Source organism: Camelina sativa, chromosome 8 (assembly GCF_000633955.1).
Source record: "Camelina sativa cultivar DH55 chromosome 8, Cs, whole genome shotgun sequence".
NCBI lineage: Eukaryota > Viridiplantae > Streptophyta > Magnoliopsida > Brassicales > Brassicaceae > Camelina > Camelina sativa.
In genome coordinates this window covers 19,029,636-19,035,330 of record NC_025692.1, presented here as the reverse complement: position 1 = coordinate 19,035,330, position 5,695 = coordinate 19,029,636, and the positions used below count along the sequence as shown (strand labels likewise).

The 5,695-nt window shown below is 33.4% G+C and overlaps 1 long non-coding RNA gene across 4 annotated transcripts; it reads left to right on the top strand.

Moving 5' to 3' along the window:
• On the top strand, positions 7-2,340 carry LOC104707508. Of its 4 annotated transcripts, XR_754657.2 has the most exons (8): positions 7-240; positions 366-645; positions 747-839; positions 1,109-1,181; positions 1,284-1,422; positions 1,524-1,576; positions 1,794-1,846; positions 1,984-2,340. It is a non-coding gene; the product is annotated as an uncharacterized LOC104707508 (long non-coding RNA). The 4 variants fall into 4 exon arrangements; XR_754656.2 differs by having other exon boundaries at positions 7-645; XR_754658.2 differs by having other exon boundaries at positions 7-645; positions 1,945-2,340.

The window sequence follows — 5,695 nt, the reverse complement described above, 5'->3', positions numbered from 1 at the left end:
ATCCATCTGTCTAACTCACCTCTTGGCTTACTGCTCTCAATCACTTCAAAATCCATCTGCTATGGTGAAGTAATTTTTCAATTTCATTCGCTTACAACAATAGATTTGTTGTTTGTTTTATATTTTTTCAGTATTTAAAAAACATACTGTTCTCACTTGCAACAATAGATGATAAAATCAGTCTCATAAATCGTCAATCACTCAACCTCAAAAATATGTTTGATTCATGTCTCCGGTCAAGTAAGCACAGATCCCGATAATTCTTTTTTTTTTTCTTTTCCAATCTGAATCGATTTGTGTAAGATACTCTTCTGGTGGGTTCTCTGGTTTTTAATGTGTTTTTCTCACAATTGGATTCGTGACAGATAAGAAATCCAATTGAACAATGCGAGCAAACATTTTTGCCATGCAAGTTAATCGATTTTCTCATTCCTATTTTGATTTGAGACTGCACTCTAATACTCTGAAATAGCAACAGCATTTGGATTTGATGTGACAAGTTATAAGGGAAATAGAGAAGTTCATAATTCTCTCACAAGTCTTGGTGATTTTTCATTGGCCTTGAGTGGTTAAGACTATCGGATCCATTGGAAAGTCAAATACGGAGAGGCAATGAAGAAGGATGCCACAGCAGCTGGTGTCAATGTGAGTCCTCTTTAGGTTTATTAGTTATTGGTTTTTGGTTGTGCTTTATGAACCATATCATCATGAAACTAGACTGTTTATTTCCTGCTGTGTATATACAGGTCCGCTATTTTGAAGATGAGTCAACACCTACAAAACTTGCGGTGTCTGTGTTCTTGGTAGAGAAAGATATCCTTCTGTTGAGTTGTATTTAGGTGTGTTTCCCTTTTTTCACGTCGCTCATTGCAAATCTTTCTTCTGCAAACTGCTACAAGGTTGAATAATGAGAACAAAAATGTTGCATATTTTGGTGTCAATTCCTAAGAAGCTCCATACGATTTAGCCTATTTCTAAACTATTGTTATGTTACTGCTACCACCAATTTCCCTATAATTACTTTCTTAGTCCTCTTCTGATTTTATCCGTTTGTTGTTAATTTATACAAAATTGGTAACTCTTTACTAATCCATTCTAATGCTTTTAGATTACCAATTGCTTAAAAGAATTGGAGGAAATGAAGCACATGACCAAGCAAGAGTTCATTGCCTCCTCAGAATGTAAGTCCAAAAGCAAGAACTTTTCATAATCTAACATTCTAATTAATTGTCTAAATATGTTTCTTTGATAGTAACTAGAGGTCAAAAACCAATATAATACAGGAAGAGTTGCGGTATCTCTAAAAGAGCTTCTGTATATATCGATGTGTGACAAGGCATCATCAACAAGAACCTTGGCAAGCAAGGATTGGCCGTATTGCCGAGAATAAAGATTTTTTTACCTTGAAAGTTGAAACCTTTGGTAAGTAAATCATCAAAACTTGGTCTAAAAGATAAGTTAATAACAATGGTTTTTTAACGTTAATTTTGAATTTGATTCCCGTTATGATTTATTGGAATCAGTATCGAGATCAGGAAAGCATACTAGATGTTTCAAAAGCGAATCGAGGCTTCAGGTATGTTAATCAACATGATTTTGTTTGATTTCTTGCCTTTTCTATAAATTGAAATAACAGTATTGAATTTGAGTCTGAACTTTCCAATCTAAACACCAATTTAGGGGTTATATCTAGCAACAGAGTTACAACAACTGTAAGAAAAAAATTAGAAACTATAGTATCCATTGAAACTTTACAACCAGTCTCATGCTAATCTTTTATCCTTATGTTTCAGGTTCTAGACTTATAATCCTTTGGGTCAAATTATCACAAGGCGTACCAGCATATGTAAGTTATCTGACCTAATTGAACTTGGTTTTCTTAGTTTCAAATATACTGTTTGTTTTATTTCTAGGTTTTTATATAAACTGAATTTTTTACACCAGTGAAAATTTGGCTGAACTTTCCAATCTACACAATATTAGGATGGTAGGGTGGAGTCTGAAGGAGAAGAGAAGGTTAGATTGAAGTTCACAAAGAGGCCAAAGCTAAGAAACCTTATAGGGAAAACGGTGACATGTAACTGGAACTTGATTATGGTGTAAATGAGTGTGAGAGGGAGGTATTGTTGGGGTTGATGTTGTTAAACACACACAAAAAAAAATTTAAGCAAAAGATATTGATAACAAGTACGACGAACATGTGGGGAGAGTAGCCACAAACAAGTATAGAGTGGATATGTGAGGAGAGTAGCCACAAACAGGTTACTATTATTTTTAGCATTAGCATTTAACATCTGTATTTACTATTATTTTTATACATGTAATCAGGTTAGGTGGATTGCTCGAGTAAACTCCAACCACGAAGATGAACCTAATAGGTGCTTTTAAACTTCAACCAAACAGTTATTTTTAAAGTCAAAATAGATCTTAAAAATAAGAATTTAGGAAAAAAAAAACTGAAAACATTATATAACATTCATACTATTTTCTAAATATTTTTTTACATTTACAGTGATTGTATGTTACGTTTAAAGTTCAAACCATAGTCACGTGGAGATATTTTTTTACCCGTAAAGATCGCGTTAGAGAAAGGTACCAAAAATTTAAGAGTACACGATCTGTATCCATCCTTTTTTCACGTTAAACTCTACTATTATGGACTAAAAATATTAAAATAATTTGCAACATATAACATAATTATCAAAATTTAGATTTTTTGAAAATATATTTTTATGTATGTATAAAATAACTTATTATTAATATTAATTAAGTTTAAGCCTTTAAATATTTTTAAATTAGGATGGATGAAAAGATACTATTTTTTTTTGAAGGTCAAAATATTTTAAAACCATTGTGGGCAGGCTTAGCAGATAGGTTTGACATGTTTGCCAATTTTATTTAGATTATTTGGTTCAGGAAGTCTTATTTTTTCGCGGCTTTTTATCTTATTTGATTATTCAAGTTTTTAACGATAGCTAATACGGTTGACATTCGATCCAGATTCTCCATCATGTCAATCAAAAGCTCATGGCGAGACAATTATTAGTTTTAAACATTCCTAAACTTATATAAGTTTGTATTATAAATATTATACCAAATAAAAAAAATTATAAATATAATCCCGCAATGTACGTATGGATCCATGGTCAATAATTTTCACAACTTAAAATAAAATTCTTCTAAGCCATATTTTTAAAAAAAGCCCAAATAGAATTATAACTATATATATTAAACATTCAAATGGAGAATCATGTATTTTGTCTAAATTTCTTAGCCAAAATTTATTAATAACATTATTATATGAGTAATTATTTAAAAGGAAATGGTTATGAGACATAAAATTTCTACCTGGATAAATCGGGACGGGATGGAATGGAATGCGACGGGACGAGATTTAACACCCCGTAAAAAAATTACTTTAACAATTTTAACAAACACAGGTTATGCTTGATTATTATAGAGGATTGCAAAAAAATGTATATTTTCCAGCTGATGAAGATGATGATCATATTTATTTTCGCTACGGGTTGCAGTATTCTACATATACACCAACATATTGACAAAACACCATAAAAGAGTGGCAACCTAATTTTTATGGAATATATTAATATTATACAATTAAAATTTTACAACCTAAATTTTTTTATTAATTGACTGAATATATGTTTTATCAGTGTTTTTAAGTAATGTATTTTACTAATTAAGTACATATACTGAAATAGTATAAGTAAACTGACACGGATAATTCAAATAATGAAAAACAATATATTGATCAATTTTTTTTTTTTAAAAAGACATAAATTTTAGATAAAAGTACAAATCAGAAAATATAGGTAGATAAATTCAATAGTCAAGTTTTCACTAATTTAGATAAGGTTGACTATGTGACAGGTAATTAACCATTTTGGAATGGGCACTTTGAAAATTTTGCTATTTTTGAAAACAATTATATTTTTGAAAATTATAATTTTTAGATTATTTCAACTATTTAAATAAAAAAATGTTCAACAGAGAACTCTGCTACCCGTCTAAATTTCTTACCTAAACTTTTTTTAGTAAACATTGTCTACCGAGTAATTATATAAAAGAGAAGAACATCAGACAAAAAATTCTGATGGATACATGACGAGACAAGACTGGATGAGACGAGACGATATAAAACGAATGAGACAGAACGAGAGGGGATGGGTTGGGACGTGAGGGGATGAACAGGATAGGACGTATTTCCCATTCCAAAGTAAACACGAGTAGGTTTTTTTTAATTTACATGAAAATAACGTTTATAAAAATATTTTGTCCCGTGCTATAGCATGGGTTACTACCTAGTAACTAATTATACACAAAAATCTCAAAAAGTACAACTATGTATAAGGTAGTTGTAACACCCCCAAACCGTACTATGACCACCAAGGCCCTAGCACAGCCCTGAGACGCTACTTTGGAAACATTCACCAATGGTCCAGCCGGGTACGAGAACAAATCAAGCCCTTCGGCCGGTCCTTTGGTGAGGTTCCCGACCACATGACACGTCCTTAAGGCTTTGCAACCCTACGGACACGCCGTGTGTTGAGCCGACTCGGACAGAGTCTATATCAGTACAACTCGTTCGATTAAAGAAAACCCGATTCATTGATACTTAAAAAAAAAAGTTTACTACAAACGGTACACAAAAGGTTCACAAGGCCTAACGCCAAAGTTTGAGTTGCCATACAACATACTTGAGTTTTACAGTAGACACAAAATAAAATCTATTCCGGAGTCCTATCGTTCACCACGCCCTCTAGTTCCCTCTAGGGTTACCTGCAACACAAATATTTATCGTAAGTAATCTAAGATTACTTAGTGAGCTCAGGGTTCCTGCAAAGAATTAAACCCCAATCCCAAAACCCAACAACAACAACAACAACAACAACAACAACATGCGAACACACAACGACTTGCGAACGTATTAACAACATACGAACATATACGAAGGACATGTAAGCATAAGTAACTAACATGCAAGCATAAGCAATAACATACGAACATACACAATAACTTGCAAACATAGATAACAACATGCGAACATATACGAATAACATGTAAGCATATGCAACAATATTTGATAAGCAAGCGCATACTACCCAACAGTCAGAGACAACATGCGGAAGCTAATAAGCCAAGCAAGATTGTTCTACAAGCAATCGCAACTACATGCACAACAAACAACAACATGCAACAATTTAACTTGAACTAAAACAACCGTTTTAACAAGTTTTATTCTATTGGGCCCGGCATGCATCCTTTTCCCTTAACCCCTCATGATTCTCCGAATCACAACCACTAAGGCATGCGATCGGATAACACTCAAAGCCACACCGTCGTGTAGACAGCCTCGGCCAGGGTAGCGAGCCCAGTAACCTCCGAGCTCTTCGTAACCAACCCTACACACACACGAACATGGGTTGCATGTCGCGGCTGTATGTGGTACGGGATGGGAAGGATAGCAATACCAAATCTTACAACGCTTAGCCAGAATTTCTCGCGGACTAAGACGCCTTAAGACTTCATCGAACTTAATACTTGAGTTTATATGGTTTTTAAGCTCATAACTTTACAAGTATCTTAACTAGTTATCACCCTTGTCACTAGACCATTTCGATCTAGTAACCGGTGTAACCTCTCGCGCATGCATTTAAACAAGTAAAATACCAAA